General features: G+C 38.2%; 1 protein-coding gene across 6 annotated transcripts in view; it reads left to right on the forward strand.

The window, feature by feature from the left end:
- EPS8 (EGFR pathway substrate 8, signaling adaptor) overlaps positions 1–24782 on the forward strand; it is a 197247-nt gene that overhangs the window by 2706 nt on the left and 169759 nt on the right. The window contains exon 2 of one of the 6 annotated variants that reach the window (XM_086404093.1): positions 2057–2130. The exons of 4 other annotated variants lie outside the window; for them this stretch is intronic. The gene's annotated coding sequence lies outside the window, so the exon portion shown is untranslated. Of the gene's footprint in view, positions 1–2056; positions 2131–16154; positions 16245–24782 lie in introns of all 6 variants that reach the window. One more of the 6 variants, XM_086404092.1, reaches the window with a different exon arrangement.

A 24782-nucleotide genomic window follows, 5' to 3' on the forward strand; every position in this document is an offset into this window, starting at 1 on the left:
GGAATTCCTGTGTGAAATTGTTTGCAGCTGTTAGTGATTGAAATTATTTCCTTCAGAAAAATTCTGTAATGGAGTAGTTGTAAACATTTGAGGTTTAGTGTATCCATGGAAGGTGTGAGGTTCTTCCATGCTTTACTACAGCCTCTTCAGTGTTTTCTAGATACATTCTTAAATGGTATTTTTAAAAACATATTTTGTTTTTTAGATCAGATTTATAGAAAAAGTGTGAAGATAGTAAAGTGACATCTCATATACCTCCGTATTGTTCCCCTATTACTATCCTGCATTAGTATTTGTTACATCAATGAGACGGTCTTGGTACATTGCTGTTTAGTCACTGAGTCCTGTCTGACCCTTTTGCAGCCCCCATGGGCTATTGTCCCGCCAAGCTCCTCTGTTCTTGGGATTTCCCAGGCAAGAATACTGGAGTGGGTAGCCACTTTCTTCTCCAGGGGATCTTCCTGCCAGAGGGATCAAACCTGCATCTCCTTTTTTTGCCAGGCAAATTCTTTACCGCTGAGCTACCAGGGAAGCTCGATGGTACATTACTACAAACAAAAGTTTATACTTTAGATTTCCTTAGTTGTAACTAATGTGCCTTTTCTTTTCCAGGACCTGTCATCTTGGGTGTCACATTGCACTCAGTTGTCACATGTCCTTAGGCTTCTCTTGGCTGTGACAGTTTGTTAGACTTTCCTTGTTTTGGATGCTTTTTACAGTTTTGAGGAGTACTGGTCAGGTATTTGGAGAATGCCCTGTATAGGAATTAGTCGAAATTCTCCTCCTCAGATTGAGGTTTTGGGTTTTTGAGGGGAAGGTCATAGGGTACAGTGCTACTTTGATCACGTAGTGTAAACGGTGCTTACTACCTCAGTTGGTAAAGAATCTGCCTGCAATGTAGGAGACCCTGGTTCAATTCCTGGGTTGAGAAGTTATGCTGGAGAAGGGATAGGCTACCACTCCAGTATTCTTGGGCTTTGCAGTGGCTCAGCTGGTTAAGAATTGGCCTGCAATGTGGGAGACCTGGGTTCGATCTCTGGTAAAGAATCACCTGCAATGCGAGAGACCTGGGCTCGATGCCTGGGTTGGGAAGATCCCATGGAGAAGGGAAAGGCTACCCACTCCAGTATTCTGGCCTGGAGAATTCCATGGACTGTATAGTCCATGGGGTCGCAAAGAGTCAGACACAACAGAGTGACTTTCACTTCACTTTCACTATCAGGCATGATTTATCACTGTTGATATTGATCTTGATCACCTGGCTGCAGTAGTATTCGTTTTCTGCACTGAAAAGATTGCTCTTTTTTTTTTTCTTTAAATTCTGTTTCTTAGAGGGACGTCACTGTGAACAGCCTATACTTAAGAAGTGGAGAATTATGCTTCTCTTTCTTACGTGTAGATTATATATATACATTTTTTGGAATTTTTTTGCATGGAATATTTGTCTCTTTCCTCCATTTATTAAGGGCTTCCCTCATAGCTCAGTTGGTAAAGAATCTGCCTGCAATGCAGGAGACCCTGGTTTGATTCCTGAGTCAGGAAGATTCCCTAGAGAAGGGATAGGCTACCCATTCCAGTGTTCTTGAGCTTCCCTTGTGGCTCAGCTGATAAAGAATACCCCTGCAATGTGGGAGACCTGGGTTTGATCTGTGAGTTGGGAAGATCCCCTGGAGAAGGGAAAGGCTACCCACTCCAGTATTCTGGCCTGGAGAAAACCATGGACTGTATGTATAGTCCATGGGGTTACAAAGAGTTGGACATGATTGAGCGACTTTCACTCACTCACACTCCATTTATTAATTTACTCAATCATTTGCTTATATTGGTCTGGACTCCTGGGTATACTTATATTTGTACTTTGGGTTGGAATCCAATACTACTTTATTTTGTTCCCCAAATTGTTTCAGTTTTGGACACTGTGAGCTCTTTAAGTTGGTTCCTGTCTTCCTTTGACAGCTCTCTATTAATGTAAGGTTTTTTTAAAAAATATTTCCTTACTTTCTAACATTAAAAGATGCTCCAAGATTATCTTCTATATTTCTGTTTCCTGCCCCAGCCCTAGGGTTAGCCAGAAAGAATCTGCTTCATCTTCTTCGGAAGTGATGTTAGAAGCCAAGATCTGGGTTCTAGGTATTCTTTTTTTTTTTTTTTAATTAGTATTATTTTTGATTTAGTATAATTGCTTTACAATGTTATGTTCATTTCTGCTGTACAGCGGTGTGGATCAGCTATATGTATACATATATGCCCCTCCCTCCCACCCCTCTAGGTCATCACAGACTCTAGGTATTCTTGCTGCTACTGAGGTGTCCTTACTTCTAGAATCTCTCATCTGACAGCAGGGAATGCATATGTGTGTATACAAATGCCTGTAGATATACTTAGCTCTGCATGTTTCTCTATGTAACCATGTGTATCTGTGTGCATGTGCTCAGTCCAGTCCAACACTTTGTAGCTCCATGGACTAGAGTCCATCAGGCTCCTCTGCCCATGGAACTCTCCAGGCAAGAATACTGGACTGGAGTGCCATCTCCTCCACATGCATATCTATTTTAAGCTAAATATGAGTTCACATGGTTGTCTCTTACTCCGCCTAATCCATTACCACCTATGTCATTGTGGCTTTCTTTCCTCGCTTACCTGTAAATTCACTCTAACAGGGAGAAGACACCTGGCTTTCACCATCTGCCATCCATTCACTTAATTGTTCAAACCCATTGTGTGTACAACAGTATCAAAATTGTTAGCCTGTGCTTTCTTTAGAAAGAGGAGGAAACAGCTTTATCAACTAGAGTACAGTGCTTATGTGCTATTCCTTTACAGATTCCACTTAGTCTTAGAGATGCCACCCCTTTCCCTCCCATCCTTTTAAGTGAGGTTGTTGCACACATTTATGATACAGGTAGATACTTTTGTCACATCCTAAATTCCATCTTGGGATCCCCACACCTTCTAAGTGATTTTTTAAAAATTTACATATATTGTTTCACTCTTTGTTTTGTGAAGTTCTGTGGGTTTTGACAAACGTGTAATTTCATTTGTTTATCTACAGAAGGATCATACCGAATAATTTCAACACTTAACCATCTTCTGTGTTTCACATATCACGCCCTTAACCCCTCCCCCTGGCAGCCACTGATTTTTTTTTTTTTTTACTGTCTCTATAGTTTTGCCCTTTCTGGATATCATATCACTAAAATCATACAGCCTTTTCCGATTGGCTTCTTTCACTTAGGAATGTGCATTGAAGGTTCATTCATGTCTTGTGGTTTGATATCTCATTTCTTTTTATCGTGTAATAATATTGCATTGTATGGATGTATCCACAGTTTGTATTTATTCATCTGTTAAAGGGTATCTTGCTTGCTTCTGATTTTTGGCAGCTGTGAGTAAAGCTGCTATGATTATTCATGGGTAAATTTTTGTGTGGACAAAAGTTTTCAGATCAGTTGGATAAATACCTAGGAACACAATTGTTGGATCATATGGTAAGATTCTGGTTAGCTTTGTCACATATTACCAATCTGTTTTCCAGAGAAACTGTACATCTTGCATTTCTACCAGCAGTGAATGCAAGCTCCCACTGCTCCTCATCCTTCTTAACATTTGATATTATCAGTTTTTTTTATTTTATCCGTACTAATAAGCACACAGTAAAATCGCATTGCTTTAATTGGCCCTTTCCCTAATGGCATTTAATGTTAAGCATCTTTTCATATGCCATTTTCCATCTGTGTATTTCTTTGATGAGATGTCTGTTAGGAACTTTTGCCCATTTTAAAATAGATCTCTGCTTTCTTTTTGGCTGTGCTGTGTCTTCCTTGCTATGCAGAGGCTTTCCCTAGTTGTGACAAGTGGGGCCTACTCTCTAGTTGCAGTGCTTGGGCTTCTCACTGGGGGGCTTCTCTCGTTGTGGAGCATAGGCTTTATGGTGCAAGGGCCCAGTAGTTGTGGCAATGGGGCCTAAATGCCCCACAGTATATGAGACCTTAGTTCCCAGACCAGGAATCAAACCTGTGTCCCTTGCATTGCAAGGTGGATTCTTAATGACTGGACCACCAGGGAAGTCCTATTTTCTATTGTTGAATTTTAAGAATTCTCTCTATATATATTTTTGGTACAAGTGCTTTATCAGATACTTGTTCTGCAAGTGTATTTTTTCTAGAGTGGCTTGTCTTTTTGTTCTCTTAACAGTGTCTTTACAGAGCAAATATATTTAATTTTAATGAAGGCCAACTTATCAGTTTTATGGATAGGCTTTTGGTGTTGCATTTAAAAACTCATTGGCAAATTCAAGATCACCTAGATTTTATCCTATTTTCCCACCCCTTAAAAGTTTTATAGTTTTGTGTTTTGCTTTTAGATATATGACTCATATTGAGTTAATTTTTGTACAAAGGGTGAAGTCTGTGTCAGACTCATTTTTTTCCTGCTGGTGGATTTCAAGTTGTACCAGTAGCTAGTAAATGTAATATTTTAAGTAAAGTAGATTATAAATTAGGTTTACAGTGGAAAGGAAAGTGTTTTGATTTGATTGTTTTTACATGTTTTGCAAAACCAGTTAAAAGAAACAGTTGAGAAATGACTTGGAAAACTAAAATGTAACACTGCATAGACTTTAGACTATATACCAAGATTGATTCCTGGACATCGTATATAATTCATTTTCTTCTTTCTCACCAACTCAGAGATTCTTCTTTGTGGAAATTAGAATTGTTAATTGAGTAACACATGTCAGTTAGTTTAGATCTAATCATAGAAATAATTAATAAAGCTCTGTTTTTCACAGAAAAAGTCAAAAATAAGGGATTTGCAGGGTGTATGCTGAAAAGGGACAGATGATATCCACACCGTCTAGAAACCTGAGACTCTCTTGCCTTTTTTCAAGTGACTTTTTTTTTTCCAAGTACCTTTCATTTGGTCAACACTTTTTGTTGTTGACATTAGGGCTACAGTTAGAACCAGAACCCTTCAAGAAGCATCTAGATTAGATCAGACATTATAAAACTAGCATCTTTGGTGTGGCAACCATTATATACATTATTTCTTTTAACTCTCACAAGACCTCTTGAAGGCAGGTCTCCTTATTTCTATATTACAGGTAAGAAATACGCTCAGAAAGAGAAAATGACTTGCCTGTGGTCTGCATGGGGAGACAGAGACAGAATTAGGATAGATATCTTGATCTTTCTGACTCTAAAACCCATGTTTTTAGCTTTCTTGTGTTATCTCTGGCTTCCCTGATAGCTCATTTGGTAAAGAATCTGTCTGCAAAGCGGGAGACCCTGGTTCGATTCCTGGGTCAGGAATATCCCCTGGGGATCTTCTCCAGGGGATCCCACTCCAGTATTCTTGGACTTCGCTGGTGGCTCAGCTGGTAAAGAATCTCTAATAACTGATGTTACTGATGTTACAGCTCTAGTAAGCTGGTGTTATCTCTAGTAACTGAAAAAGTGCTAGGGTAGTATTAATGTGTCTTTGATTTTGTTCTTTTCTTTAACATAGTACTTAAATGACTACTGATTTAACTGTGAATGCCTCAAAAGATTGTGATTTTGAGATCTGTGGAGATTCTTTTAATTTTTTTTTTTTTAATGATGGATTTACATCCCACTGACCCAGAGCTATGAGGTATTGCAGCATCTATAAAGAATGAGATTCCTTTAAAGAGAGGAAGTTGTGGGGGATTAGGAAAAGTAGAACACGCATTGTTGTCATTAGCTATTTGTTTATGCCTGTGCCTTGCTGAATTAAGTTTCTTGAGGTCAAGAAAGTGGCTTATTGATATTTACGCACATCACATGTGCTACCCACTCACAAAACGTTTGCTAGATGAAATCAGCACACTATCATAACTTTTTACAAAAGTATCTTTAGAATGTTTAGAAGGGGACGAACTTTTCTTCACCGAGGACTTTGAAGGTTCATTTGTTCATTCAATTCATCATTTATTGAGCATTTATTGAATATCTGTTCTGTGCCAGACACTGTACACACAGAGAGGAATAAGACAGGATCTCTGCCTTCTGTCATCAGGGAACCCAGAGAATGGAGGCAACCAGACAACCATCTCAATACAGTGTGGAGCCAAATGGAGTATGTATTAAACAAACAAGCAACTGATGGACTTTGAAATCAGGGAGACCTTATCTGCCTTAGTTTTCTAATGTTAGAAGTGGAAATAATAGTAGTACCGGCTGATGCAGTTGTTGGGAGGAGGTTAAGTGAACAAGAGAAAAAAATGTACACATTTATATTTATATCTCAGTACATAGAAGAAGGGAGAGGCTCACTGTTGTTGATGGAGTCAGAAAAGTCTTTACTGGGTATGTGACACTTGGCTTAATTATAGGATAAATTTTTGAGGTCAAGAATGAGAGGACTCCAGGGCGTTCCAGGCAGAAAGATAAATACATGTGACGTGTGCAGAATGGGTTGGCATGACAGGAGCGATGGGGAATTCTGCACGTTCTCACAGATGGAGCCCCCAGGATTATTAGAAAGAACTGAATAACCAGTTACTTTTCATTTTTATGAGTAACAATACAAAAGAGTAGTCATTACAGTGGAGTAGGAGAAACTCAAGGTACCAAACCTGCTAGAAGAATTGCATGAATGCCTTCTGCTAATCATGTGATTTCTGAATGTAGTCCTTTATGTAGCAGATAAATTCTTGTGTTCCTTTTCAGCCCTGTGACACTCAAGTGATTTTACTAAGAAAGAACACTTGTGTGTTTGGGTGAAATCAGAAGTCCTGTCTCAAACCATTCTTTTTGTAAAAAACTTTTTATTTTATATTGGAGTATAGCTGATTAACAATGTAATAGTTTCAGATCGTTCTTTTCTTTAGTTTACAATATAAGTTTATACAGCAGAGTGATTCAGTTATATCTGTATATATGTGTGTGTGTATATATATATATAGAGAGAGAGAGAGAGAGAGACATACAAACACACAGATGAATTATATATATGTATATACACACACACGTATTTTTCCATTATGGTTTATTAGCAAAGCATTCTTATATTTAGTAGCATGAAAGTGTTAGTGCTCAGTCATGCCTGACTTTTTGCCACCCCATGGACTATAGCCTGCCAGGTTCCTCTGTCCATAGAATTCTCCAGGCAAGAATACTGGAGTGGGCTGCCATACCCTTCTCCAGGGGATCTTCCTAACCCAGGGATCGAACCTAGGTCTCATGCATTGCAGGCAGATTCTTTATCGTCAGGGAAGTCCTATATTTAGTAGCATAGCAACATAAGAATCTAATATCCTAATGAAGTGGGATCTAGTCCTGTTTGAGCCAATCCAAAATTCTAAGAACCATGAACAGTTTTTTACCAGAACCAAACACAATACTTAGGAATGTGCTAAAGTAATTTGTTCAGTCAATCAATTATGAATTGATAAGAGGTCAGAGTTCTGTAGTTGAAAAATTGTGATTTTAATATAAGGAGAAAGAAAAGAACATGAAGCTCCATAGAAGGAAGAGAAATTTATATTTAAATAGAGGGAAAAAGATATTTTTCAAAGTCCTCTATTAAAGGCTAGTGATATGAATTTCATTTTATTTAGAAAGTTTTTTATTAGCACAATTAGAGTATTACTTCTCTATCACCATTAGAATATCATTCCTTTTCCTAGAAATATATGCATGTTATTGATATAGTAAACCAATAGTGACATATTGGTTTAATGCAACAATAGAGTGTTTCAGTGTCTGAAATATAACATTTGTGATCACTGAATACTCTGATTTTTCTGCAGATTCTAATATTTGTAATGTTTTATAATATTGTAATTGTTTCTAATACTTTTCATTAGGAAATAAATGTTTAAAAAATATAAGCAGCAGAACAAATTCATAAAGAAATACGTGGATGAAGTGCATTACTTTTGAGAAGACATTGAACATGATTTAATTTTCTACAATAATTTTGACATTTTGAGTTAATGGTAATCTTAGACATGAACACATAATAAGATGATTGTGAGTATATTGACTTTTAAATGTGAGAAAGATATAACTATGATGAAAGAGAGCAGATACATTTAACTTTCATCTGGAAGAAAATAAGACATTATTATAGCTATATAGACTTTTCCCCCCAAATAAGCATGTTAATCTTGTCTGTGTGTTTATGTATATATATGTAATTTCCAGTTTCTCTTTCCAGTATATTTGAAAACTTTGTTTTTTTATGAACAACTGTATATTGGGATTTAAAAATATTGCTCTTTAATTCAGAAATATTGATTTAGAACCCTATCTTTAGGGTTTCTTGATTTGTCTTTATTATTTTAGTATGTTTATCTGCATTATCAGAACTTCTGATGTAAAATCTTTTTAGTTTGTGGATGATAAGCTAGGTTAGATATTTTTTAAATCTCAAAGTCCTTTTAGTCAAGAGAAAACATCGGTTTTTGTTGGTAGTTTTTTTATTTAGCTCTTTTGTGGGGCCTTGTTAGACTCTGAATAATTTAAAAGCAATGGAATTCTTTCTGTGATAAAAATCTAGTCATCAGGCCAAATCTTGTAGCATTAATCATGTGATACTCGTGTATGTAAAGGTGTAGAATTAATATGTATGCCTGAAGTATGTATATTAAAGAGGGTTTTTTAAATTATTAAAATAGCCCTCTAAAGATTTTAACATATGTGGATTCACAGATTTGCTTAAAGTCTTAGCTATTCTGTTTTTAAGTGAATGATCTATGATAGCCAAGCCTGAAGAATAATGTGTAAAGAATAATAACAAAAAAGTTATAACTTCTTTAAATTTAGGAGTAATTATTTTTCTGTTTTTCTGCATTAGCATATTTGCTATGCTGCATTATAAGATAAATTGAGTTTAAAGTAACATCTTTTTCTATTGTTTTACTTTTTCATATATTTCTTATCCAAACGACCAAAACAAAAATTTCAGCACCATTTATTACAGTGTCCACACACTTGACTGTATTTCACGTTTTTCAGTTTAATCTGAAGACTTTGCATAGTCTTACGAAGGAAACAGTGGTATAAAAATCCTGAAGCAGATAAATGACCATGTGAGTTTTCCCTCAATACCCCTTCTCTGTCCTGCTTGCCTCTTTCCTGCCTTACTCTGTCTTCCAGCCCCAGTGTCTGACCACTTTTTTTTCAGGGCCCAAATGGCATTAGTTGAAAAATGTATCTTTCATAACTTTGCTATCTTTCCAGTTACCATTCAGACTTTCTCACTGCGTGGTGAGATCTCAGCTGTGGCGAGTGAAATCTGAATAAAGGAGACATTCATGGTGGTTATGACAGTGAAGGTTAAGTTTAGGCTGCCAGAGAGTTTGAAACAAAGGAGGGATTGAAGCCCTCATCACCTTCATCTTATTTGGGTAGTAAGTAAATTATTTTGGAAGTAGTAAAGTCTCATTATGAAGATAATGAAATCTTGTCCAGACTAAGTACTTTCACAGCGACTGACTTCAGCTGGAATGCATCTGGACACCACTAAGTTTTTATACTAATTAGAAAAGATCCACCATGGTTTTGTTTGTATTTTAGAGTATATGCTAGTGACTTTTTAAAAAACATTTTGTTTTGTAGGAGCCCCTAAATACTACAGGGAATTTTAGAATTTGAATTCAAATAGTTGTCAAGTAAATTTGTATAATGTAAAAAAGTTTTTTTTTTGTATGGAAAAGTCCATGGTTTCTAAAGGATCTTCAAATGGGAGTAAAATTTCCCTCATCTTGCCCTCAAAGCCTCCCCTCTCACAGCTTCCCCATAACTGTTGTTTAGTCGCTCAGTCGTGTCTGACTCTTTGGGACCCCATGGACTGTAGCCAGCCAGGCTCCTCTGTCCATGGGATTTCCTAGGCAAGCATACTGGAGTGGGTTGCCATTTCCTTCTCCAGGGGATCTTCCTGACCCAGGGATTGAATCTATGTCTCCTTCTTGGCAGGTGGATTCTTTACCTCTAAGCCACCAGGGAAGCCTACCTATATCTGTTACCTAGAATTATTTCCATTTTCTCTCTCTGCCAGGCAGTTGGAATATTTGAAGTATGATTTTGTGAGTTGTCACTGTACTATGAAGTAGAAGGCCTAAGAAGAAGGGATAATTTAACTCATTGGCTGCCAGTTAGATTTTCATGTTATGTTTATTGTTTTCAAAGGCATTTATATGATTTACCTAAAAGATTCCAAACTAATGGATTAAGTGATGAAATCACTGGGAGAACTAGTGGTGGTAGCATCTGATATATGAGAGAAATAGTTCAGCAGTAACAAAAGTAGAAACACTAAGATTTCCTGAGAACCTGTAAGCTATTTTTACCACTACTGTGCTGTTCATGAACTACATATGGGGCACTTTGACTAAATATATTGTAAAAAATAATATATTATTTGTTAGAAATATATGTTACATATTTATTTGATAAATAAACATAAAATAAAGTTGTGTCCCAAACTATACCTGTTCTTGCAAGATTTAATGGCTGGATCTTTCTGGCTAATGCTGATTTTCTTAGACTATTGTGGACATTGATTGGATTTTAGAAATTAGATGTAACAAATGCTTGCTGTCCGTAGAGGCAGATGGGTTTGATTCCGTGATCCTGAGAGAGTGGATATAAATTTGGGGGGAAGCTTTTAAGCTGATCTAAACCTGCTGAGTTTTTCTCTCTTCCAAAGGAGGACAGAAGTACGTAGAATTTTGCAAGGAGTTGATTAGAGAACTTGGCTTAATTTTAAAGACAAAAGATACTAATTATTTTTTTCAAAAGATACTAATTAATTTTTTCTGGAAGAACTTTTAAAGATTTTTATGATTTTATTCATTTTTGACCGTGCTGGATCTTCATTGCTGCAAGAGAGCTTTCTCTGGTTGTGGTGAGCAGGAGCTACTCTCTAGCTGCAGTCCTTGGGTTTCTCATTGTGGTGGCTTCTTTTGCTGGGCAGCACAGGCTTTAAGGAGCAAGGGCTTCGGTAGCTGATGCACGTGGGCTCAGTAGTTTCGGCTCCCAGACTAGAGCACAGGCTCAGTAGTTGTGGTGCGTGGACTTAGTTGCCCCGCAGCATGTGGGCTCTTCCTGGACCAGGGATTGAACCTGTGTGTCTGGCATTGGCAGGCAGATTATTTACCACTGAGCCACCGGGGAAGCTCCTGATGCTCTTTTAGAAACTTCTCGCTGTGATCACCTTAGCTTCCTATTTCCCCTTTAGTCTTACTAAGTTTCTGTTACTGCTGGCAGTCATACCAGTCACTGGGAAGGATAATGTGATGGTGGTGGTTTAGTCACTAAGTCATGTCTGACTCTTGTGACCTCATGGACTGTAGCCTACCAGCTCCTTTGTCCATCGGAAGGATGATACTGTGGTAACATTTCCTTTAAAAGGAAAATTACAGAAGAGGAATATGTATACAAATGCATAGTGAATATAGCAAAATACATTCTGGAAGGTCTTTTGTATGTGAGGGTGAGTTTTGTTAGTCGTTGTGGTGATAGATCTTGTTTGACTCATTTCAGCTTTCTCCAGTGATCCTTTGGTGATATGCATATATGAGATAGTTACGTGAGATTAAGGATTTGGTTAAACCATTAGCAAGCACATTGGCTTAATGCAGCCCAGTCTAATTCCTTGATCTAACAATTCTGGACATATACAGCTTTATTTAATAGAAAATAATTTTGTTTCATTTAGTGAAACTTATTTTTCAATAAAGAAATATTAAATAAATGCCTGTATTACTAAGTAGCAATAATTACTGTAATTAACAAAACAGACAAGGTTGCTAACCTTAGAGTACACAGTGTCAGAAATCTAGATTAGAAGAAGCATACAGAACTTAAAAGAAGCACAAGATTCCATGTAAACGGTCAAAAATGTGGAAAATAAAGAATAACCTTTCTGGCTTCTTCTTCCCTCCCTTCCTTCATCTGTCTCCTTTTTTTTTTCTTCTCATGTTCATTTCTAAGAGAGTGAAGATATTAACATTTTGTATTCTATTTTTTAACAATCCCAATATTGTGGATTTATAAAATAATAACATTTTCAAATTACATTTTATTTTACAGTCATCCTGCAGAAGAACATTTGTTATTTGTGAACAGCTTTGGGAAAAATTATGATATACCAGTACTCCCTTTGAAAGATTTTTCAACTAAGGTCAGCTTAAGATCAGAACAGACAAGTATGGTTTGTATTAGTTTTATAGACAGTACTCAGTATTCTTTTCTTGGAAATGCCTAGGAATGAAGAAGCCATTATTCGTAAAATGAAGTCATGCTGAAGACCTCAGGCTGGTCATAAAGTGGTCATCTTTAGAGATGGCGAAATGTGTCTTACTGGGAATTTGAAATGTGGGTAACTTGAAGACCTTCATTTGAAGCAACGCTGCCTCATCCTCCTCTGGTGGAGCCCAGCACTTCCTAACACACTGCTCAGATTACACACCACTGACATGATCCCCATAATGTATTTGGCTCATGTGTTTCTCATTAGCTATTATGAATGAAAGATGCATAACTATCTATTTCAGAAAAACGTCTTTATTTGCATTACAGAGAGCTCGCTTGGAACAGGATCAAGAATTGTTTTTAAATTGTAAGTCAGCATATATGGTTTGGGTCATGATTGACCCTGGACTTTTAAAAAAAGTTCTGTGGACCAAGAAGGTTCTGAATAAAAGTTTCAATGACAGTGTTGGCATAAATGGAGAAGAGTGCCTGCATTTTCCCACATTCCTAGTGATTTGGAGCAAATATTTTTGTAGAAAGCACTGCTAACCTTTACCTTATCTTGCTTACCAGGTGATATATGACAGGATCACAGAGGGGAGTAGGACATCACGCAAACTTGCCAGACAGATAATTAGAGTCCCCGTGGCAACCTTGTGACCTGATTTTCCAAGCTCTGTCGTCCTAACTGGAGAGAGAATAGCTGTATGCTGTCAGCTTGAAAGAACTGTAGGCTTGTGTGCAAGTTGAAGGGTTGGGGAAGGGAGAGGGGGTGGATATATAAATCCCATCTCTGCAGGTTTCCAAATCCATGTTATAGAAACACTTTTGTTCTAAAAGAAAACTTAATTCATTATTTCCTCCTTTTGGCTATTACTTCTTATATGTTAACAAATCACTACCAAACAAATTAGTACCAGAGGAACTTTTTAAAATTTTAATTTATGGCATACTAAAAATTAGTTATTTTTAAAGTCTTTTTTCCTTAAAGAAAAAGGTAAGATTTGAATGTATTGGTTAGAGGGGGTGAAATCATTTTCACCCTTTGCTTTTGTAGTAAATTAGTTTGTGCATTTCTGGTAGCAGTTCCTGAACTATCCAAATAAGATGCTCGTTTTTCTCTCACTAGGCAAATATTAATATTTATGAATACCTGAAGTTGATTATGTGATATTAAAAGTCACATAAGATTTCCAGCCTTTGTTATATTAATACATTCTACAAGTTGTTACTACAAAAATGAGAATTTTAGATACCAATGTGAGTCAGTCCTTTTTGGTTATACACTGACTTTTTTTTTCTTTTTTGGCCACACCTCATGGCATGTGAGTTTGGATCCCCCACCAGGGATTGAACCCATGATCCTCGAAGTGGAAGTGCTGAGTCTTATCCACTGGACCACCAGGAAACTCCTACACTGACTTCTAATTGCTCTCCTGTCTCTATATATTCCCACTTGATGTGAACAGAACTTTTTCCTACTGTATATACATAGTTCATGTCATATGCTATGTTGAAATATATGGAGATTATTTGCTGAAATAATAAAACTCATTCAAACTTGCATCAGCTAGATTTTTAAAATCAGGTTTTTTTCTGACGAGAACTTGTGCTTAAGCACTTGCTTCTACCATATCATGTCTCTCTTCCCACTCCTAACATTTTCTTACTTTTCTCCAGCATGTCTTGAAGGGGCTTATAAACCCAGTTCTAAAATATGTCATGCATCTCCCTTCAACAGGTAATTGGCCCCATGCCTGTCTTTAATCCCAAATTGCACTGAGGTATCTCGTTCATTTTCCTTCTTCCTCAGATGTGATTGAGGTTTTCTAACCTCGTGACTGCCTTCTAATTTTCAGTGTGACGTAGACCAAATTGTAGTCAGAGAGTCATTAATAGTCAAAATTAATAATATTGGAATGCAATTTTAATAATTTAGGCCTCTCTATCCTAGTAAATGTATGAGAGAGTCAGTCTAAACAGTTATTCTTCTGTCGTATGCGTGTGTCTGAGTCAATGTCTATATAGTAAGCTGTTGGAGTCAGGTCTCTTGGTGCAGTGTGACGTGCAGCTAGAAGCTGTTCTCTCAGTGATCTCTTGTGCTGCCTTTGCATCTGGTTCCCGGCCAAGATTCTTGACACGAAGCTTGTACCTGTTGCTTTCTCTACCACACTTTTCCTATACACTTGTCAGCCCACTTTAGTCTGCTGCCTAAGCTCATTCCTGTAGGTTATTTGTAATCTTCGTAAAGGCCAAACTTAAAGGAAAACATTTGGTTTTTCTCGTACTTGATTTTGCTGTGACTATTAGAAAGAACATGGATTATATTTAGTTCAGTATTGAATTTTTGTCACCTAGAGTTTCTAGTACTCTGTAGATTGTTAATTTTACTTCCTTATTTTTATTATTTATGTGTTTGGCTGAGTCAGTCCTCGTTGCTGCACACGGAGTCTGTAGTTGCAGCACCCAGGCGCTCTCTAGTTGTGGCACACGGGCTTAGTTGCCCCACAGTATGTGGGATTTTAGTTCCCCGACCGGAGATTGAACCTGTGTCCCCTGCATTGCAATGTGGATTATTAACCACTGGACCACCAGGGAAGTCCCTGTAGATTGTCTATTTGCTGAATGGATATATGTTTGCAATGATCACTGTTTTTTTTTTTTTCCTCCCCTGAAGAATGTTTTATTCCTTTGGCTCCCATAGTGCTGTTCTTTCCTGGTTTCTTGTTTTATCTATCTGTACTTAGATGTTAATTCAGAAACTCTACTCCTTGGAGTTTAATAGGTATGTAAAAAGTTGTTCCACAGTGGTAATCTTCTAAAGTAAGTTCTGGCATCATTTGGTAGCCAAGGAGAGCCAGCACTTTTTTGCAGGGAGTGGGTGGGGGATGGGAGAGTGGGGATGAGTAGGTTCTCAGTGCATGGTTTTGTCTATAATCTGAACACTGACAGGTTGAGAAGTTTCTGAATTTTCCAGGATTCTTTTCTCAGCTTTCATCTAATTTCATGTTTCATTATCTTCCAAGGTGACTTCAGCTACTCACATTGTTTCACTTAGAACGTTGACTGTCAATTCTTTATCTCTCGCAGATGCTGTTCTCCTGAGCTCCAGGCCTTTAGTTCTGACTGTACTGCATTTTGCACAGGCCCCTTGGCCTTCACAGATGCCCAAATACATTGTTGCCTTTTTCCTAACCCAGCTCCCTTCTCTTCTCTTCCTGTTCCTCTGAATGGAGCCACTGTTACACAAATGGTAATTCTGTGAATCTTTCTGAACTCCTAATTCTGCCTTAACCCTTAACTTTGTCCAACCTTGAAGGGATCAGTTTGTTGATTCTTATTATCGAATGGGTGACAGCATCCCTTCTTCCCTGTCTTGACTTCTAATCATATTTTTTATGTTGCTTAAAATTCCTCATTGTTTCCCCATATGTTCACTACACAGACAGTTCCCCCTCGTACGGCACGCAGCAGCTCCTGCTCTCCTCCCAGGCTTTTCCTCTTTGACTGCCAGTGCCCCACAAATGCTGTAACAATTGTCATTCCCTGAATACACTCAGCTTCACTCTTGCGTGACTTTGCACACTCCATTTCCTCTGCCTGGATTTCCTCTCTGTTGTCCTCATCACCTTATCTATATCATTTTAGATTTGGCTTAAAGATCACTTTCCCAGAAAAAAGTCCTTTCTTTGTGCCTAAGTGGTAGGCTGTACTTACTTTAAAATAGTAATTATGCTGTGTTTTATGGTTTGTTTACTCTCTTTTCTCTCTACTAGTCTGAGCATTTACAGGTGGAGGATGTGTTGGAATAATCTTTGTCTTGTGCCTTAGCACAATGCTGGATGCAGAGTATGTACTCAGTTTTTGTTTTAATATGTATTCGGTGAATGTATGCTTAACATGCCTTTGTGTTAGCGGGCTTCTCTTCTACAGGTAAAGAGAGTATGATGGAAAAACTGAGCAGAATTCATTTATTCACTATTGGACCATTTCACCTGCTTCCTTTCACAGAGAATACTGGAGGTGAGATTTTGAGGCAGTCTGTTTACAGTATTATTCTGTTCCCCTGTGTCCTGTCTTTCTTCCATATGTTGCACCATAGATGCCTTAAGGTTGTCCTCCAGTTACCTAAGACATATCTCCGTGACTATCTTCTCTACCCTCGTGAACTAGTGAAATATATTATTCAAGTTATGTCTGGCTGGTGTAATTTATAGATAAAGTGCTGAGATTTGGAAATTTAAAAAATTTAAAAATTAAAATGGGGCAATTTAAATGTTAAATATAAATAGAAACTTTTGCTTGCCACCACCCTTCACAACCCTCCTTTCAATGAAAAGAAGACCTATAGTATTTGCCAGTGAGAGATCAGGAGCCAACCAAAGTGCCTATCTGGCAGTGACTTATTTTGTATCATAATTATTTAAGAAAAATAAATTAAGAAAAAGTAGCTTGAAAGTAAAAGTGAAGTCACTCAGTCATGTCCGACTCTTTGTGACCCCATGGACTGTAGCCTGCCAGGCTCCTCCTCCGTCCATGGGATTCTCCAGGCAAGAATACTGGAGTGGGTTGCCATTTCCTTCTCCAGGAGGTCTTCCCGACCCAGGGATTGAACCCAGGTCTTCCACATTGTAGGCAGACGTTTTACCGTCTGAGCCACCAGGGAAGTCCTTGTGAGTAATCAAAATAAGAATATTAAAATATTATATATATATATATATATGAGAAATTTAGAGTTTGTGTAGTTCAGCATTCTTATTTTACTGACGAAGAAAGTAAAACCAAGATGTGTCAAGTGATTTGTCCTAAGTCACGCAACTAGTTTATTGCAGAATTTACTAATATCTAAGCATTCTAAGCCTTCATATAACTGTCATGAGCCTGATGCTCTATTGAATTTGTCAGGAAATTGAAAATTCATTTATTCAAAATATTTGTCAGCTATCTTCAAAAAAAAAAAAAAACTAGATATAGTTCTAGGCACTGATGATACAGATGCTAATAAGGTGGCTCTCCCTGGTTGCACTTAAATCGTGGAGTGAGGGAGGCATTGAAAATTATGAAAATGATATAATGATGTCTATCTACTCAGTCACAGGTATAATACTTGGCCTATATTAAAAATCTCTTCATTAAAGTCTGAGAACAAACTTGCTTAGCTTTTTTTCCCAATCCCAGAACAAATAGGAAGAAAAAAAAATAGATGACGATGAGGTTCTAGAAAGGTTTATAAACAGTAATGTGAAGCTGATAAGCTGGGGAGAAAGAGAAAAAAAATTAATTAATTTATGCATATTATATACTATATATACTATATGGTAATATATTATATCAGGCAGAAGAACCCAAACTCATTGCGGACTAGGAAATGACTATAGTCCTGAGCAGAGCATCAGTGGGCTGAGTGTCCTTTGGGCTGCAGAAGAATGGTATCATCACATGGGGGAATGAGAGTTTTCTATTGTTTTCTCCACTCAATGCTGAAGGAAATCAACCTTGAATATTCACTGGAAGAACTCTTGCTGAAGCTGAAGCTCCATTACTTTGGCCGCCTGATGCAAAGAGCCAACTCATTGAAAAAGACCATGATGCTGGAAAAGATTGAAGGCAAAAGAATGGGGCGGCAAAGGATGAGATGATTAGATAGCATCACTGACTCAGTGGTCATGAATTTGAGCAAACTCTGGGAGGTAGTGAAAGACAGGGAAGCCTGGTGTGCTGCAGTTCTGGGGGGGGGGGTGGTCACAAAGAGTCAGACATCGCACGACAACAACCATTGTTTTCTCCCCACAACGAGTACCTGGTTTTGACAGTCACCCATGGACAGTAGTGCCCTTGTGGAAGTCTGGTAGTCCAGCAGAGAAGTTCAGCATACTGTTGTGGGGGTGAAAATGTCTGAGATTGCATGCAGCGAAGAGGGCAACAGGAACAGTTGTGGTTTACTTGCATCACCCTTTCCCCAAGGTGGCACAGCCGAATGCCAGTAGGGACCTTCCTGACCGATGCTTTCTTCCACAGGGGAAGCTGAGAGTGTTTGAGCACCTCAGTGCCTCATCCGTTCACAGCTCCATACTCTACCCTTCGGCCAGCTCTCTGTGTGCACCCCTGAAGCAAAGACATCTAACCTTTGCAGACATTGGTGAGCACAAATGGAAAGCCAACTGGACTCTCCAGGACTGGGAGAGACCACATGAACTTGAGCATTCAAGACTGCCCCAGGGAAAGCAAAATGGGAGGCTCTCATCATTTGACCTGGCTTTGCAGGATCCACAGAAGGCATACAGTCTTAAGAATTCACTCACAAATAAGTGACACACAAAAATTAGCTCTCAGTACTGTCACAGTAAGTGTGGAACAGGTGAATCCATAGAAAAGATTTGAAAAAGCCTCCAAATTCCTAGCAAGGCTCTGGAAGGTGTTTTTCTCCTAAAAGCAGTGTGTTAAAGACTGGAGTAGGTGACTGCTTCTTCAAATGCAAAGACAGCAATGCAAGACTCTTAAGGAACATGAAAAATCAAAGAAAATGACACTATGTAGGAACACAGTAATTTTGCAGTAACTAACACCCCTCCCCAAGAAAAGAGAGTTACAATTGTTCCCAGTAAAAGAATTCAAAATAGTAATTTTAAGGAAGCTTAGGGACCTACAAGAAAACACAGGCAGTTCAATGAAATTTAAAAAAAAATCAATATATGAACAAAATCAAATGTTAAACAGAAAAACAGGAATCAAAAAAAAAAAAAAAAAGAACCAAATTGAAATTCTGGAGCTGAAGAATATGATGAATGAAATGAAAAAAATGCAAGAGAGAGCATCAGTGTCTGACTGGATCAAGCAGAAGAAAAAATCTGTGAAGCAGAAGGTAGGTCATTTCAAATTATCCAGTCAGAGGAGTTCAAAAGAATGACAAAGAATGAAGAAAGCCTATGTGAGCTATGAAATACCTTTAGGAGAAACAACTATATATTATTGAAGTCCCAGAGGGAGAAGGGAGAAGAAAGCTTATTTAAAGAAATAATGGATGAGAATTTTCTAAATATGGGGAGAAAGTTGGGCATCTAAACTTATGAAGCTCATAATTTCCCCCCAGATTTCAACCCCAAATGATTTACTACAAGACACATTATAATAAAACAGTCTAAAATCAAAGGCAAAGAGAATTTTAAGAGCAACATGAGAAAAACCTTCTTTAAGGACAAGGAAAGCCCCACAAAGCTATCAGTGGGTTTCTCAGCAGAAACAGTGAAGGCCAGGAGAGAGTGAGATGCTATATTCAAAGTGATGAAAGAAAAAACTGCCAACCAGGACTATTTTATCCAGTAAAGTTGTCCTTCAGAAATGGAGATACAGCGGAGCGTTGGGCGGGCGGCGGCCGGGCGGCCCAGGGCATGCCTCGGGATTCGGGGCGCAGCCGAGCGGCTGCAGGGGTGGGGCGGGCCGGAGGAGCCGCGGGGCCCGGACGCCGCGGGTTCGAGGCCGGGCCCCGCGCGGGGAGGCCGCCACCCCGGGGGAGCTGCCCGGCGGCGAGTTTGCCCGGCAGCCGAAAGAAGGCGGGAGCCGGCGGGAGCCGGCGGGGGCCCTCAGAACCCGGGCCCGGAGTCCTCAGGGAGCTGCTGCTTCCTGGGACGCCCTCCTGGACGTCCCCGCCGAAGGGTAACGGTTCAGGGCCCCTGGCAGAAGTCGCCTCAGGGTGACTCCTGGCGGGGCCCTGACAAATTAAAAAAAAAAAAAACCAGAAAAAAGAAAAAAAAAAAAGAAATGGAGATACAGAGACTTTCCTGGTGGTCCAGTGGCTAAGACTTGGTGCTACCAATGCAGGGGACCTGGGTTCGATCCCTGGGCAGGGAACTAGATCCCACATGTTGCAACTAAGACTTTGCATGCCTCAACTAAAGGTCTAATGTACTGCAACTGAGACTCCACATAGCCAAATAAAAAAAGAAATGGAGAGAGAAAGACTTTCCCAGACAAACAAAAGCTGAGGAATTCATCACCATTATACCTGCCTGATGGAAAGGGCTGAAAGGAGTTCTTTGAGCTGAAAATGAAAGGACCCCAATTATAATAGTAACAAAAAACCATGAAACTGTAAAATACAATGGTAAACATAACTATAGTCATATTCAGAATACATTAATACTGTATTATAGTAGTGTGTTAAGCAGTTAACTCTAGTATGAATTTTAAAGGACAAAAGTATGGAAAATATCTAGAGATGCAGTAATTTATTAATGGATACACAGTATAAAAAAAGGTAAATTGTGACATCAAAAACATAAAATGTGTAACTACAGTGGAAATGCTATATAACTTAAACGAAGAGGGATCTGTTATATATCATTTATGACACTGAGAAGCTACTATTTATTTATGTGTGTGCATATATATTTTTGAAGAATTTTAAGTTTGAAAACGATTTTTTTCCAGTGCCAAAGTTATGGTCTAGTTTATTGCAGAAACTCTATAAAGACGTTGAGTGAATATTGAAGAAAAGTCCTATGCTTGAAATTACTTTTCCAAAACATTGTAAAAATGTTATGTTCATAGTTTGCAGAAATTTATTTAATTCTCAATAGAGTTGAGTTATAGTGGCCGAAGTTTTCTCTTTTTATAATTGGAACAAGAGTCATAAAATCTATCTCAGAACCTGAGAAACATATCTTACCCTTCTTGCTAAAACCTTTTGAAAAATATTCTCTCTAGTCTTTCTAATGTTCTTCAACAATCTGTTTTTTCCCCCTAGAGAGGGATTTTCATCTCTCTTTTTCCTTGCTGATTCAGGAGTAAAATAACCTCTTTCTTGCTGAAAGAAGATACTATTTTCTGTATGATAAAGTGATTAGGTTGGTTTATGTCATTTTAGCTCTCCTGATCTTAAATTATGTGTATGCTAAATACATTTGTGTGGTGTGAATTCTTTTTTTTTTTTTGTAGCATCCTGACTCTTTCCCAAAGTTTCTCTGTGCTGATCAAGTGATTGCTTTTTCAGATTCATCTAAAGTGGTTTGGCTGAAATTAAACAGAATTAGAGACTGGTTGTAAAATGTTCTAAAATTAAAGCAAGAAGCTAAAAAACATGAGGGACAAAATTTGCTCAGCCATGTTTCACGGAATAGTTTTGTTCTTTCTTGTTGTTCATTTTCTAAGTCATGTTTGACTCTTTGTGACCCCATGGACTGCAGCATGCCAGGCTCCCATCTTTCATTATCTCCTAGAGTTTACTCAGATTCATGTCCATTGAGTTGGTGATACAATCTAACCATCTTATCCTCTGTTGCCCCTTTCTCTTCTTGCCCTCAGTCTTTCCCAGCATCAGAGTGTTTTCCAGTGAGTTGTTTCTTTGCATCAGGTGGCCAAAGTATTGAAGTTTCAGCTTCAGCATCAGTCCTTCCAATGAATATTCAGGATTAATTTCCTTTAGGATTGACTGGTTTAATTTCCTTGCTGTCCAAGTGAGTCTCAAGAGTCTTCTCCAGCACCACAGTTCAAAAGCATTGATTCTTCTGGTAACAGAGTGTTTGGGCTTGGACTTGCACTTCAGTTGGTGTTCAAAAGTTGAACTCCCTTATTTTGACAGAAAGTGGATCTGAAGCCACAGCTCTCTAGAGAGCAAAGCTTCTTTACCCGGACTGCTTGCCCTGTGCTTATTCCAGCCGTCACTTGGCCTTTGGGTAGTTTACTTTTATGTTTGGTACCTTGTTGCCTGGAATTAAAAAGGAAAAGTTATGATCAGATGGCCCTTAAGTTTTATTTTACATTTGTCAGTAAAAGGGCTTTTGTATGACAGGCATGTTTTCTCTAATTCACTTCCAAAAACTTAGAGGGAAAGAAAAAAGGACAAAATAGTGAAGGGACTTCGGGATCACTTCCTCGTAATATCTCATTTGAATACATGATTAAGTTATACAAAATATGTTTCGTTCCTGCTTTCCTTTGTATTTTGAAATTAGCTCTCAATACTGTCACAAAGAATCCTTACAGTGAGTTAGTTTCAGAGACAGTTCAAAGCCAGGGAGAATCTCCTGCCCATGAGAAGAGCACATCTTTGACCCCTTCTCCTTTGCCAGCCACGTCCAATTGGTTGCCAACTCCTTCGACTTTCACATTAAAGTTAATCCTTGCCTTCGCCCTGTCTGCTTTAACATTCACAATTTTAGGGTCACATAAATGTTTTCTTAAGCTATTACCTCCTAAGCCGTATCTGCATCTGCTTCTGTGCTACTTCAGTTTTCATTCTAATTGCTCTTCCAGTTCAATTTTGCTAAAGCCGAGCTCAGATGATGTCAGTTTGTGCTTAGTTGCTCAGTTGTGTCCGACTCTTTGTGACCCCGTGGACTGTGGCCTGCCAGGCTTTTCTGTCCATGGGGATGCTCCAGGCAAGAATACTGGAGTGGGTTGCTATGCCTTCCTCCAGGGGATCTTCCCAACCCAGAGATCGAACCCAGGTCTCCCACACTGCAGGCGGAGTCTTTACCTTTTGAGCCACTAGGAAAGCCCAAGAATACTGGAGTGGGCAGCCTATCCCTTTTCCTGGGGATCTTCCCGACCCAGGAATCAAACTGTGGTCACTTGCATTGCAGGTGGATTCTTTACTAGCTGAGCTACAGATGATGTCAGGCCAGTCCTTAAAAAACTGCCGACAGGAAAAGATTCAGTCTCAGCCCTCCATAACCTGGTTACTTGCTTTCATTTTTAGCCTCACCTCTCTCCCTTCTTATAAATGCCTCTTTAGCCAAAATGAAGCACTCTGCACTTGTCCCTGAAATCTTCGATCTCCCCAGGTTCTCGACTCTTAATGTCTCTCTTCTCTCTGTTTACTTGAAATGTCTTTTGACCTTATCTTCATATGCAAATCTATTCTCTCTTTTGGCAAATATATTCTATGCCATCATGGAATAAAATTCACCTTCCCTGATACCACCCCTACTGCTCCCGCAGTCCTGCGGTTTGTTTTCTCAGGATCTCTTTGGCACTCACTCACTTCTGTTGTGTGCTGTAGGGTATACGTGTGTGTCTCACCAGACACCAGGTATTTGCCCTCTGCCTTCCGACTCTATAGATTCCATATCTGAATTTTACTCCTGGCTGGGCCACAAGGCCTGGAGCAGTGATTTTGTGTGTGATAAAAGCTTTAATATATGTATTAGTTAAATGGTAAAATGAGTGAATCTCTATCCTGCATATTCCACCATGAATTCTACATCAGTAGGGCCTCAATTCCCACACCTGAAAAGAAAAATTTTAATACTGGCCACCGTTTTTTACTGAGCCTGCACTGAAATACTCTGTGAAAATTTAATCATGGGGACAATCAGAATGTACTCTGTCATTTAGGAAAAAACCTCTGGCAAACACACCTGTTTTTCAAGTTCTCAGTTTTTAAGTGTGGGCTATGATTATTCCCATTAAACATCTCACAGATTTAATAAAGTGAGCCATTGTGTTAAAGTTTTATAACTTCGTGAAGAAACTGAACTCTTGAAATAGAAGGCTAACAAAGGTGAAGAGTATTTCGACTTGACACTTTCTGTTCTATCCATTCCTGTCATTACAGAACAGTTGTTAAGATTGGTGTAAAATGCCAGCCTGTAAGACAGTGAGAGCTTTCTGATACTTTTATTAATCAAACCCTCCTGAAAAGGGCCTCAGAAGCAGCTCTTCAGCCCATTGTTTTTAGAAAGCTCCATGGTAATTGTGAATATTTTTAATATTATGAATAATATCCATTCTTTTTCTGTTTTTTTATTATTGTTTCTCAGTTTTCTTTGGTAAAGTGAATTGGGTTCAGTGTTGCTTGTTCGAGTTTTGTTTACCATGTGATTTTCAATCCAGGTTTTTATAATGAAATGAAGTCCATCTAAGAAATGGAAATTACAAATAATTAAGACACTGGAACTATTTTGGGTATTATTCAGCTGCTGAAAGCAAAACAAGTATAACCAGAAAAAAAATTGAAAAATAAATAAATATTACTCTGGTCAGAATGCTTAGGAAGTTTTTGTACTGTGTTCAATTTATTTATTTTGCTCTGTACTCAGTTTCTGGTACATTAGACAAAAGACTGAAAATATAGTTACTATTTAGAGATGTTCATTGTTTGAGAAGAAATTCAGCTGAGTCTTTATCATTCTCATGACATATATAGAATAATTTTATAGAGACTGTTTTAAATTATAAATACATTTTCTGTGTTAATGTTTTAAGTGTTGCTTTCCAGATATGATGCTTAAGATATTTCTGTGGACATGTTATATTCTAATTGTTTCATTCAATGGTGTCTTACACCATACGTGTTTAAATGAAAGTTGATTGATATCATAATGCTGGTTTGCTTGGTTTACTTAAAATCCTGAAGAATTCTCTTACATATTTCCATGAAGGTATATTTTTCATTTATTTTTTCCTTATATGTATATACCAACTGTGGCATCTATTTTAATGAGAGTGTCAATAAAATTTACAGAAGTAGAATTGCTGTTTGTCTATTAATGATGGAAAAATAACTTGTAACATGTTCCTGAGTATGTCTATTATTGTGAGTGCTTTTTGATAACCATCAGT

This window comes from Bos grunniens, chromosome 5 (assembly GCF_055505025.1).
Source record: "Bos grunniens cultivar Pamir isolate PY7600 chromosome 5, Bosgru_T2T1.0, whole genome shotgun sequence".
In the NCBI taxonomy this organism is placed as follows: Eukaryota; Metazoa; Chordata; class Mammalia; order Artiodactyla; family Bovidae; genus Bos; species Bos grunniens.